Below are 14099 nucleotides of genomic sequence, written 5' to 3'. Positions count from 1 at the left end.
ATCAATCTTTATGCCTTCCCAGACTGATTCTTGCCAACAGTGGCTGGGAGCTGTTATTCATCACAGAAACTTCATTTCCTTACTGCCTTGACTGAAAGGCAGGGATTGATCGAAACCACCACAAATTTGGTGGGTGCATTAAAATGGACTGGGAACTAGTGGGGTGTTGAGGAGTTAGGACTGTGTGCATCAGCCAAACAACACTTCCTAACACACCTCTATGTTATCTCAGGCTCAAGGGCCAAACTCAGACATTTTAGGAGGTGGGCTACAGGGGGTGGAGGAGTGTGTAAGGGAATCCCACAGATGAAGGAGTTCTCTCCCCCGCATGGTAGAGAATTATCATCCACCAGATCTGCTTCACTTGCCTCACAAGTGTAAGAGCCAGCCTGCATTTGCCATGCCCCTAACTTGATAGGGTAGACCTTTTCAGCGGTGTTGTATGACAGGAGTTCTCCAACAGCAACATGCATAAGAATCACCTGGGGTCTTATGAAACTCCAGAGGGCTGGAACACAGCTCCATAGATCTTGTGTCAGTAGGTCTGGGGTGGGGCTCAGGAAGCTGAGTTTATAACAAGCTCCCAGGGGATGCTGATGCTGCTGGCTCATGGAACCCACTTTGAGTAGCACTAGGTGTAAGTTTGGGGTTCTCTTTTTAGGCAGGGAGCAGGGTCAGGCTGTGGGGCTTAGTGTTAATTGGCACCTGAAAGCACATAGAATTGGTGGGAGTCTGGCGCTGTTTGTGATCTGGGATTTAATTATCTAGTTACAGAAGAAACAAAAAGGGGGTTAGCAGCAATTCGATCTCCTCTTCTCCCAGGATGCTGCGGCTGTTGGCCATTGGTATGTTTCCCCATGGACAAAACAGTACTGTGTGCCTTCAAGGTTGAGAGGGGAGAAGATTGGGGATGTCAAAAGGGAAGAGGCTGACGATCCGCCAGGTACTGAGGCACTTCAGCCCTCTCTCTCTCTGTCTCAACACCAGGTCCCACTCCCTCTACAGAGCCAGCCCAGTTCTGAAAAGACTGTTTTTCAGATGGATCAAGACCCAGAACTTGTCCAAGGTTGCCTCCAGGAACTAACGGACTTTGTGATGAAATGTGTAGAGGAGATGAAGCTTGTCCCAGGGGACAGAAATGCTGCAGCCATGGTGGTGGTGGCCACACCTGCCAAATCGCTATTCAAGACATCAGTATAAGATAGAGAGCTGTTTACCGGAAGCATGGGTCTCTGCTGATCTTTACAGCACAGAAGGGAACCCATCCGCCCCTCTGCTCACTGAAGTCTGGGTGGCATGTGGAGAAAGCTGGTTGGTAGCAAAGAGCAGGAATTTCTGGAAAGTGTCGTGAATATCTTGGTGTTGTAGGAGGAAGATTTCCTTATCCGTTTGGATGATTAATCAACCTTAGCCTCCTTCAGTGACCATTCCCAAATGTCACCTTTATGCCGGTACCTGGTGTTGGGCTTTCTACTATCTTTTCCTGGCTACTTTCTATTCCTGGAACCCCAGTACCATATGATTAGGATCTGTAATAACTTTGGCATCAGTGTTCAGTTCTGGCAATTACTTCAGAAATCATGGGGTGAATGCTTCCAAAATAATCCTTCTTCTGAATAAAATTATTTCTGTGGCATTAGCCAACCTGAATCATCATTTCTGTGTAAGACTTCAGCTAATTTACATTAGTACCTCCACCCCCAACAAGTATTTAACCCCAACCAGTGGAACCTGTCTCTGTTTCTTTATCCCTCAGCCCTCATATCATCTCTGTCACCCTTATCCTTACTCCTTGTAGGAGATATTTATAGTGACAATAACAATGGATAACAAGCTACATTCAAAACTCATTGGCTTAAAATAGCAATCATTCTCCCAGACCTGTGAATTGGCTAGGGGGTCAATGATTCTAGGCTGGGCTTAACTGGGTAACTCTGCTTATCTTGGCTGGACTCACTCATGCGTCTGAGGTTGGCTGATTCAACTGGGTTGGCTGGGGTGACTTGGCTCCACCCCACCCATTTCATCCTTCTCCTAAGCCAAAGACCAGCCCAGGCCCTCAATACTGCCTGGAAATCTCATGACATTTCCCTAGAAAACTCGCTTCCTACCCTCCAAGATGACTCTTTCATACATCTTCTCTTTCCTCAAATCTCCGTTTCATCTACCTCTCACTCCAACCACCACCATGCAGGTCTTACTGGCTACCTCATCACATCCTTCATTGAGAAAAATACTTGCAAGTCTACCAAAGTTTGCTGCTTTTCTATCCCTATCTATTTGTACCCATTGACTCTGCTTTATCCTCTATAATAATGGAAAGAACAATTCCTCCTATTTAAGTCCAACCCTTCCACTTACATTTTGGATGCTTCTTATCTAGTCAAAGCCTTCACTTCTTTAATTATTGTCTCCAGTATCATAGATGTCTCCCTTGCTCCTGGTTCAGTCCACAATTGTCATACAACTAGGCCTTGACTCCATGCTTCAATCTAGCTACCATCCACTCCACAGCCGAAATCCCAGACACCACTGTTCATCTGTAAATGCTTCTCTGCTTCCCACCTCTGCCTACCCACATTCTCTCCTTAGGGAGCACGCATCCCTGCTCCCTCTGGTTGGCTCCAACCCCCACCTTCCCTCACTCCAGCCGAGATTTTTCTGGTCTACCACACACTGAAACTTGGCTTACATAGCATGAAAGTCACTTCATACCAGATCCCTCTGAGCAGGGCACAAGGAACGGAACCCTAGCACACCCCAACACAAATGATCTCAGGAGCTAGTAGAGTGGCTGGGGTCCCCGTTGGCCTCTGATCTGGAGGATGATACCCAAGGTAGTGACAACTAAATTGTGGTTCTAGTCACAGTACCAGCACTCCAGAGAGGTTGTAAAGAATAGCCTTTTACCTTGGGAGTTTAAAACATGAGGATAAGCAACACACCGGAAGAAGAAAGAAAATGTTTTAGCTGATATATCATTAGGTGTTAGACACTTTCCCTACATTACTTCCTCATGCTTACAACAGTCCAGGAGTTGAGCAATCTGAGCCTCTGATTCTTGATGAAGAAACCTGGAGAGATTAATTGTCAAGGTCACATTGCCAGGATGCAGTAGAACATGCATTTAAATACAGATTTTCAGGGCTCCAAAAACCCCCTCTTTTCCCTATACACTACTACCTCAAACAATAAAAATGCAGGATGTATATTTATCTGGGAATTTAACTCCAGTCAACCACTTTGAAAGCGGTTGTACTGACCACTCTCCCACAGTGGGAACCATGTGCAGTGTTGGGGGCTTAGGACCTGACACTGAAGGGTTTCCTAACACTTGGTTAGGGACTTGTTACAGGATTCTGGGTAATGTTTGGGGGACCAAGAGCTTGAACGACCTGGATCAATGATACAGTCTGTGTGCCAAGCTGATTGAACAGTCCCTAAAATAGAGGTTACCAGTCTTGGCTCCTCCTGAAACTTTGAGACATAAAGAGGGACCTCGAAGGCGGGGCTTGTGAGAATACCACCATCTTCCCTGACAATGATGCTAACTGGGGAGGCAGCTGCTTTCTGACTGGTGTATTTGGATCCAGGCAATGAAAATCACTGGCAGACCATGAATCTGTATTTCTTTCTTGTTTTTTCTTTTTCTTCTTTTTTTTTTTTATGCAGAGGAAGATTGTTCCTGAGCTAACATCTGTACCAATCTTCCTCTATTTTGTATGTGGGATGCTGCCACAGCATGGCTTCATGAGCAGTGTACAGGTCTGTGCCCCAGATCTGAACATGCAAACCCTAGGCAGTCAAAGCAGAGCGCACAGACTTAACCAATACACCACTGGGCAGCCCCTGTAGTTATTTCAAGCTGGTCCAACTCCAAGACATTGGTCTACCCTTTTCTTTTCTCCTCTTCATTGAGCTTCACTTTCTCCATCTCATGCTGAAATCCCAGGGCTCTCAAACATTACCTCTCCTGTGCCAATCAAATGCACAGTGCTATAACCCCAAAGTCCTGAGCCTCACCAGCCCGTAAGGAAGGAATAAAATTACATCTGAGTTACAGCCTGGGTTGGCATGCCTTAAATCAATGAGAACGTAGTATTCCATAACCACCACCATTATTCAGGAAAAATTAATAGTGACTTCAAGAAATTAGGATTCCCAAAAAGTACCCACTTTCTTAAGGAGTACAGTGTGTGTGCGTATGTCTGTGGGGGGGGGGGGGGCGGGGGGGGCGGGGTAGGGGGTTGATGGATGGGAACAAGAGATCAAACGGATTTGTCAAAAGTGATGGGACTAATTAGAGATCATATTATATGAATTAGCTGCTGCAACAAATAAACCCCTCAAATCTTACTGACTTAACTCAAATTGAGGTTTATTCTTGCACGGTGTGAAATCCAAAACGGGTCTTCTTGAACACCAGACAGCTTTCCTCCAAGTGGAAATTTGGGGACCAGTCTCTTTCTATCTTGCAGTGTTCACCCACGTCGACACTTGGCTTCCAGGACCATTTGCCTATGTATACACTTGAGCCTAGCAATAGGAAGAGAATGGAGGAGTGTGCAGGGGTGGGGGAGGGGAGTTAGGGGCCTCACCCTAGCAGTGCTGCACAGCACTTCTGCTCACATTCCATTGCCTAGAAGTCAGTCTCACGGCCGCAGGTACCTGCAAGGGAAGCTGGGACCTGTAATCTGCTGTGTTCTCAGGAAGAAGAAATGAGTTTAGTCCTTCAGCCTACCGCTCATATGGACACTGGCCTTCCTGATTGTGGCCAAGGTTGAATAGACCTGTCCTTAGTGGCCCAACATTCCACAGAGCCACCCTTGTAAAATGAATGTTCTTTCAAACAGCTTTGCAAAAGGAACAATAAAATTTATAATCAAAAGGTGAATCAATGTTTCTGAGAACATGTAATAAAGGAAGGCTGGAGGATTATGGACAGGGCAGAAGGAGGAAAGAAAACTGTGATACTCAGATGTGGGGTTTTCCCCGCATTGGAACATGGCAGGAGGCTTGTTTACCCAAGAGAATCTCTCCTTGTTAGCATTTCAGGTAGTGTGACCGAACGAGGAGTTCTGGATAGTTCTGTAGAGATTGGAGGGTGGGGGAGAAGATGACCATCCCTGTTCCTGGACCAACACTGATCCTGTAATATTATGTTTGGATCTGTAATCTGGAGAATGAGAGTGTGGAAGGAAAAGGCATAAACAGTGTCACATGGAGGAGACAGCATAGATTTAGAGTCAGAAAGACTTGGGAAATTAAGAAGCTGTGTAACCTGGGGAGTTATTATCTCCTCCTGTGTCAAGTGGAGATGACTCTAGAGGACTTTTGGTCTTTAAAAGGGGTCAAGGCAATAAATAGATATAATTAAGTATATTATTTAAAAGTATATACATAAATGATTTGTGTATGCCTATGTTGTAAAATCTGGCACACAGAAGCATTCAATAAATACCAGGGCCCTGTCTCCTCACCCCATTTCTCCTGTCATTCGCAGTGCCCCCCGGTCTTCAGTAGTCTTGAGTATTAGGTGAAGAAGCTATTTCTCTTGGCTCAGAGACTTGTTTGAAAATACATCATACTCAGTGGTAAACACAGGCCCATGGCATCCAGAAGGTCAACTGCCTGTCAGGGCTGAGCTGCCAAATCCCCGTGTCTTGACCCAGGTTCCACATACTGCCCAGCTCAGTGGGAGGAAGATAGAATCGCAGCCCATCTCTTGCATCTGTGTTGTCACCAAAGGAGACTCCACTCAGCAACATGACATGAGGGCTTCCTCCTCCTTTCAGCCCTTCCCACTCAGCACAGAGCTCAGGGGCCGCCCTCAAAACTCACAAGGTGATTGATGAGTCCAGGCAGCAAAGGCGTGTTAATGTCAGGAGAAGGAACTAGATAGAAGGAAGTGAGGGCCCAGTGTGTACAAAGATGGGAAGAAGGGGAAGGAAGTGGGGAGGGCAGGGGACACAAGACATTCCACATGAGGAAGTGTAGGGGGACATCTCCAGTGCCACCTCCGCATCTGCTCCCAGGCTCTCCTCTTCTTTTCCAAAGCTCGCCGCTCCAGCTGCACTCCCCACCCTGCCCACAGCCTCCTCTGCTCCTGCACTCACTGTATTCACCATGGTGCCTTCTAGACGCATGGAAATGCTCAATAATACCAATAACGTAAGTTCATTTCCTTTAAAGGAGAAGTGTCCTTTCTTGTGTCCATGTGAAGGGAAAGCTCTCACATCAGTGAAGTTTTAATGTAACAACTCTTCTTAGACATGAAGAAGCTTGAGTCCTATTCATAGAGAGGACATAACTTATCCAAGGTCACACAGTGGTGACTCTGAGGCTAAAACCTGCTACATTAGTTGTAAGTAAGATTTCCTTTTTTAAATAATGCTATCATCAATCCTGAAAGCGGCAGCATTTATTGGGTGCTTGCTCTCTCCAAGGCATTGTGCTGAGTTCTGAATATAATTATCTCATTGAATTCTCACCCCAACACTGGGGGGCAGGTACTATTCTTATCTTTATCTTACAGGGGAGGACACAGAGCCTCACAAAGTTCAGTGACTTGTCCAGGGTTTCACAGCTACTATCTTGGAGTCGGCATCTGACCCAGGGGTCGGGCTCCTGAGCTCAGACTCTTCCTGCTACATCTCTAGGTCTGGTTCAGCACAGAGATGCCTAGGCAGGAGGACACAGGCTTAACGTCTTCATGGTGTCCAGACCTTACCCTCCGGTCCCTGCCAGTCACCTCAACCTTAGACTCATGCTCTAGTCTCAGAGCACAGGGAGCAGCAGAGCTGGTATTTGGGGCAGCTGAATATTCACTAGTCATTGCGAGAATGAGCCCCCTACCTTGCAAAGGCTCTCAGTGGGAGTGGGAATGTTATAAACCAATGTGACCTTAATAAAAATAATAATAAAATATACAGAAATTAATTGCAATATAGTGTGCTAAGGGCTATGACCAAATAAGTACAAAAAGGAAGTTAACTCTCTCGGGCGTGGGAGTTGGAACTTTCAGAGGTGACATTGGCGCGGAGCCTTGTTACATAGGGCAGAGAAAGAAAGGGAAAAGGGATTCCAAGTTCAAGGAGCAGCCTGGACTGCGATTGAGAAGCATGAAGTCCTTGACGAGGGGCAGCAATCAGAGCAGCCCGGAGTGCCTGGGTGGCTGGGGACCCGGGGTGAGGAGCAAGGGAGGAGCAGGGAGCAGCTGGGCCCCATTGCCAGGCTCTGAGGGCCCCGCTCAGCCCTGAGTAACCCAAAGGACAAACTGAGCACGTGCTAAGGATTCCAGCAGAACAGGGACCCAAAATAAGGTGAGAAAAGAGAACATCGACAAAGAACAAACTGAATTTCAACATGCCTGTGAGTTGGTGCCCTTTTAAAAAATCTGTATAGCATTTTTGAAAATTTGGAATTATATGTGGAGGGTATCACTGCAGTTCTCATTTCAGTGTTTAGGATGTCTAAAAGTTTCTTTCTGGCCTGGACCTTGTTATAGAAATTAGACACCAACCAATCGAAACTTTGAGAAGGTAAGACTGAGCTAAGGAAGTTTGCAAAATTCCCTTGTGAATAACCTATAACTGTACCTTTATCCCACCTGGAGGTGTTACCAATGTATGAGGTCAGTTGTTTGCACAAAGGACCTCTAAATGGCGACATTACAGGGACTGACAAATGAAGTATAGCAGGGAGAGTCTCTTACTGTAACCCCAGAATCAGAAACCAGAGCTCCTGGCGAAACATCAAGTGACCCACTTTCTAAAGAGAAGTCAACCATCTCCCCAGCGCCTTATGAAGAGGCTGCACACTGGTCCTGCCATTCCCAACCAGCCCAGCCATCCTTATCTCACATGAAGTAAGACATCTTATGGGGCAGTGTACATGGCCAAAAGTTATACATTCCTCCTCCTATCCCCACTGTCATTGGGGAGGGAAAAAGGCATATGCCTCCAAAAAACCAAGGGGAGTGTGTGATTCAGAAAATCGCTATCTGGATAAGGAGTATCTACAAGAAGGGGGACTGAAATCTCACCCTCCAGCTGGTTGGCTACTGCAGCCCCGCCCCACTCCCACCCCAGTGCTGCATGAAGACAGACATCCTGGAAGAGTTAACATGTATATCAGGAGTTTGGGTTCTCAGATATGAAGGTGGACAAGACAAAATGCCACACTATCCCCAGAAACCTACATGTGTCCTACAGGCAAAGACCACTGCACCTGCCTAGGTGCCCAGTGGTAGAGAGAATCAGACCAGCCAGAAGGAGACCAAGTCACCCCCTTACCACCAGCAAGTGACCTGGGAGCACCCCTGCTAGTTCTCCTACCACCCCTCTCTGCCCTCAGTGCTGGAGGTGCTGGGGCCCAGAGCAGGGAGGGGAGAAGTGGAAGAGTGGACTGTGCCCTCGCCAGCCAGCACCCAGTCCCTAAATTGCAATTTCGATAAGGATGTATTCCTCATACCCACCATGTGCCTGGCCCAGAGAAGACTTTGTTACTTGTTCTGAAATATGAATGAGTGAATTAAAATACATAATAAGAGTTAGTGCCCACCCCCACCTCCTTTCTCAGTCAATCAAGGCTTTCCTGGCTTAGGAGTCTTAATTTTTGGTCAGAGGAGGATGTTCCCTTGGCTCGGAGACTTGTTTAGGTAACAACGTGGCATTTACTCAGGGTACACATGCTGTGTATCTCCAGAAACGTCAGTTTCCAGGCAGAGCTGAGGCTCCCACTGTCCCTAGTTCCTCCCACCCCTGACATTGCATTACAGCTCAGTGGACAGAAGCATATAAATTTCCACTGTTCTCAGCCCTGCTGCATTTTTACCAGAGACTTCCAACAGCAACATGAAGTTGGGAGGCCTCCTCCTCCTTGTGAGCCTCATCACCCTCAGCTTAGAGGTACAGGAGCTTCAGGCTGCACTGAGACCCTTCCAACGTTTGGGTGAGTCCAGACAAGAGGCAGCCCCCTTCTTCTTTGAATGAGGGAGCCAGAAAGTGGGATTATCAGGGAGCAGTGCGTGCAGGGGCAGAAAGAAGGGAAGGAAAGATATTCTAGCCAAGGAGCCACTGCAGGGACCCACCTTGACTGCAGAATCTCTCTTCTTCTGCCTCCGCTTTCTCCCCTCCTTTCCCTGGGTCACCCCTCCATCTGGACTCTCCACTATTCCCCTTTTGCCACCTCATCAGCCACCCTCCATCTCCCCTGTGTCTTGCTCTCCACCAGTTTGTTTGTCTCCTGAATGAAATATATTGGATCACGTAGAAAAAATATTTTCCTAATAGTGTTAAACACGAATCATCTCAATCTCTTTTTTTTCTTTTACCACCAACATTCTCAAAGGACTAAACTGAATTGTCATCCTTACTTCCCCATACTCATTCCTTATCCCCTTGAAGACTGACTATAGTCATTGCTGCCCCCTGCACTCTCCTGAAACTTCTCTCCCAGGTCTTATTGACAAATCTCTTGGCTCTCCTCAGCAGCCAAAGTCTTTACTCTCTGAGGTATCTGATATTGTTTCCAACTTCATCAATCTCCCAACATTCTTCTCTCCTGGATTCTTTTCACTGTATTTTTTTCTTCTCCCCAAAGAGTATTACATTAAACTCTTACTCCTCTCCCTTCTTTGCTCTCCTTCCCCTACATTAAACTAGTTGCCAAATTCCATCCATTCTTAGAAATTGTCTCTTGTGTGTGTTCCTTCCTCTCCACCCACATGGCCACACTGTATTTCAAGCCCAGACTTCCCCATCTTGGACAGCACAATGGCTTCCCAGATGCTCTCCCTGCCCCTCCCTTCCTTCTGAAGTTTGCCTGCTTGTTGAATCCTGGTCCATTCTCTGTTCTCCTACCAGAATAATCTTCATAAGCAAACTGCAATCATATCCCTCATTTGGCCTCCCAAATGAAATCCACACTCCCCAGGTCCTCAAGATCTGCCCACTGAAACTTTGTCTCCTGCCTACTTTTCCTGCTCAACTTTCAACTCTTCTCTAATACTCATCCAGCCTTCCATTGGTCATTCTTCCTGGATTCCCTGTATTTCAGGTTGAGAGGTGTGGAGATGAGACACCTCAGGTGCAAAATTGAAAAAAGTGTTCACTCCTAAGGTTATGCAAGCCATTTCTTAAGTTTTGTACCCTATGAGCCTCGTGCATCTCTCCCTGGTCCCACCCTGTTGCATTTTCCCCTAGGGAACTTCTGCTAGTAATTCTTTTCTGTCCTCACCACACTCTACCACCTCCCCTTGCCTTAAAAAAGTCCGTGTACTTCAAGAGTCACCTTTCTCATTAATCCAATTGAAGTGATATCTTCTCTCCTCTGAGCCCCTTTAGTCCCTCAGATGAACCTCTCTCAGGAAACTTCTCACAAACTGCTATTTCTAGTACCTTACACATAAGTCTTACCTTCATTGTTAGATTCTAAGCTGCTCGAAGGTGATGACTCTATCTTACATCTTTGTGCTTTCTGAATAACTTTCATCTGCGCTTTAAATGTGGTGAGAAATCAATAAATATAGTGAGTACCAAACTGCTATGAGTGAGGACAAGAAGCTTTCAACCCTCCCACCATAAACTAACAACAGCTAACAGAAACATGGAGGGATCATACTGATTTTGTCCAAGGTCAGCAAGTACATTGCAGACATCCCACCAGGCCCCCTTCTTACACTCTCAGACATTGCTAATCAATCCTAGCACTCTTTCTCTTGGAGCCTGGACAAGGCTTCCCAGCCTTCTCAACACAGCATCACACAGCCATCTCTGTGAATTGGAGTTGACACTGGAGAATAAACGTCATTTCCCCTCCTGGATAAAAGGGCTCCATTTTACGTATGAGGAAACAAAGGCCCAGAGACCTCCAGGGTCAGAATCAGGTAGAGAACCTCCTGATAGTAGCTGAGTAGCCAACTGAAGCACAGCACACCTTCATCCAGAGCTCTATGTACGTTTCCCCAGAAGTCCCTGTAGGGTCTTAACCAGCTTCTTGGACCTACTTCACTGATGCTCAAAGACTAATTTTGAGGCTCTGGGAACCTGGGAAGCCTCCACTCAGGTCAGGAGTGACTCCTTGAAATTTGGAGATGTGCTCTTCATGTCAGTGTCTGCTTCACCGTATGGGACTGCGGAGGGAGCCTGGGCCTGGGAGCCAGGCAGGTTCTGCAAAACAAGACAAGCTGAGGCAGAGGGCTCTTGACATAACGATATCTCTTTAGACTGAATACTAATGCTGACAGCACTAATGCTACTAAACCAGATGGTATGAAATACCTTACTTGCACCGATCAATGTCATGATGTTACAAGTTGGTAGGAAATAGAGACTCAGAGTAAAAACAGAGGAAGAAATTCTAAAAGCAAGTACAATACAGAAATTCATCTAATATCTCTACTGGATCAGGGTATGGAACAATATTGTTGCAACTCTGCCAAAATGATGCAGAATCGATTACAATGTTTGCTTCCTCACTGCCAAATTGTGTTCTACCAAAAGCGTATCAGAGGAAAGACATAAAAACAATGATGATTGAAGGTAAATTACTGGTGAATAGGCCTGTGTTTCAGGTAACTATGCATGCCTATCAACAAGGACTCATTGTGATGCTAGGAATCGCAAATTTTTAATGGCCCATTTCTGCAACTAGTATAAAATTATATGCCATATGATAAAGCAAAGAACAGAAATAAATATAAAAAGTTACACAATGGAAAGATCAGAAAACAGACCAAATTTGTATCTTCAATTTAACCAATTATGTAACAGGCCAAATATACATTCCAAATGGTATTGACATTTATCTAAACATGAATTTAAAATATTTTCAGAATATTATCAAAATATGCGTACACATAAATGACAGATAGATAGATGATAGATAGATAGATAGATAGATAGATAGATAGATAGATAGACAGATAGACTATCTCTAGAAGGAAAACCAAGAACTTATAATGGGCGTTCTCTCTGGACAGGGAACAGGGTTTGGAAGTTAAGTATGGGGAGGAAAACTACATAATTGGGGTTCTCATTCAGGCAGGGAGCAGGGGCAGGCTATGGAACTCTGTTAATTGGCACCTGAAGGCACATAGAATTGGCGGGAGGCTGCCTCTCTTTGTGATCTGGGATTTAATTATCTAGGCCCAGAAGAAATGAAAAGAAAGGAGTTAACAGCAATGTATGTGATCTCCTCTTCTCCCAGGATGCAGCCGCTGCTGGCCATCCATACATTTTCCCGCAGACAAAACAATACATTGTGCCTTGACGATTGAGAGGGAGAAGATTGGGGGTGTCAAGAAAGGAAGAGGCTAAAGGTCCACCAGGGACCAAGGCACTTCAGCCCTCTCTCTCTCAACACCGGGTCCCACTCGCTCTACAGAGCCAGTCTGAGTTCTAAAAAGACTGATTGCTTTTTCAGTTGGATCAAGACCCAGAAGCTGTCCACAGCTGCCTGAAGGAAGTGCTGGAGTTTGTGCTGAACTGTGTAGCGGAGATGGGTCTTGTCCCAGGGGACAAAAATGCTGCAGTAATGGTTGTGGCCACTCCTGCCAAATCGCTGTTTAAAATGTGAGTATGAGATAGACAGCTGCTTACGGGAAGCATGGGTCCCTGCCAGCCTTTGCAGCACAGAAGCTTGTTGGTAGCAGGAATTTCTGGAAAGTGTCATGATTACCTTTGTGTTGTAGGAGGAAGACTTCCTTACCGTCTGGATGATCAAGGAACCTTAGCCTCCTTCAGTGACCACTCCCAAATGTCATCTTTATTCTAATACCTTGGAGGAGAGTGGGCTTTCCTACTACATTTCCTGGCTGCTCTCTATTCCTAGAACTCCAGTACCACATGATGAGGATCTAAAATAACTTGAGCATTCAGTTCTGGCAATTGTTTGAGAATCACGGGGTTACTGCTTCCAAAATTATCCTTCTTCTGAATAAAATTATTTCTGTGGCATTAGCCAACCTGAGTCATTATTTCTATGTAAGATTTCAGCTCACTTACATTAGTATCTCCACCTCCAACAAGCATTTAACCTCAGCCCATGGAACCTGAATGTTTCCATTATCCATCACCCCTCATATCCTCTCTGTTTCCCTTATCCTTACTCCCTGTACCAGATATTTATAGTGACAATAACAATGGATAACAAGCTACCCCAAAAGTCTTTGACCTAAAATAACAATCAGTCTCCCAGATCTGTGATTTGGCTAGGGGGTCAATGGATCTAGGCTGGGCTTAACTGGGCAACTCTGCTGATCTGAGCTGGACTCACTCATGCGTCTGAGGTTGGCTGATTCAACTGGGGTTGGCAGGGGTAACATGGCTCCACCCCACCCATTTCATCCTTCTCCATTCAAAGACCAGCCCAGGCACTCAATACTGCTTGGAAATCTCACCAAATCTAACATTTCCCTAAAAAATTCACTTCCTACCTTCCAAGATGATTCTTTCATTCTTCTTCTCTTTCCTCAAGTCTCCATCTCATCTGCCTCTCGCTCCAACCTCCATCATGCGGGTTGCGCTGGCTATCCCCTCACATCCTTCACTGAGAAAATAGTTGCAAGTATGAAAAAATTCCCTCCTATTCTATCCCCATCTATTTGTACCCCTTGACTCTACTTTATCTGCTGTAATAACAGAAAAAACGATCCCTCCTCCTATTTAAGTCCACCCCTCCACTTACATTTTGGATGTTTCTTATCTAATCAAAGACTTCACTTCCCTAATTAGTACCTCCAGTATCATAGATGTCTCCCTTGCTCCTGGTTCAGTCCACAATTGTTATACAACTATGCCTTGACTCCATGCTTCAATCCAGCTACCATCCACTCCACAGCTGAAATCCCAGATGCATACTTGTTTCTCCACTTCCTCACCCCTAAACCCATTCTCTCCTCAGGGAGCACGCCTCCCTCTTCCCTGTGATTGGCTCCAACTGCCACCTCCCCTCACTCCAGCACTCCAGTCAAGCTTCCTCTGGTCTACCACACACTGGAACTTGGCTAATACCACTCACATAGACTGAAACTCGCCTCATACAGGAACCTTCTGAGCAAGGCACAAGGAAGGAAACACTGGGACACCCCAACACTA

At 45.9% G+C, this 14099-nt stretch overlaps 1 long non-coding RNA gene across 1 annotated transcript; it reads left to right on the top strand.

Annotated features, from left to right (window-relative positions):
• Window positions 1–8758: 8758 nt before the first annotated feature.
• LOC102148672 (uncharacterized) lies at window positions 8759–12962 on the top strand. The gene is made up of 3 exons (XR_011423555.1): window positions 8759–8952; window positions 12427–12575; window positions 12695–12962. It is a non-coding gene; the product is annotated as an uncharacterized lncRNA (long non-coding RNA).
• The last annotated feature ends 1137 nt before the right edge of the window (window positions 12963–14099 follow it).

The sequence above is a fragment of the Equus caballus genome, chromosome 11 (assembly GCF_041296265.1).
Source record: "Equus caballus isolate H_3958 breed thoroughbred chromosome 11, TB-T2T, whole genome shotgun sequence".
NCBI classification, from domain to species: domain Eukaryota; kingdom Metazoa; phylum Chordata; class Mammalia; order Perissodactyla; family Equidae; genus Equus; species Equus caballus.
This window is presented reverse-complemented; position numbering and strand designations above follow the sequence as displayed.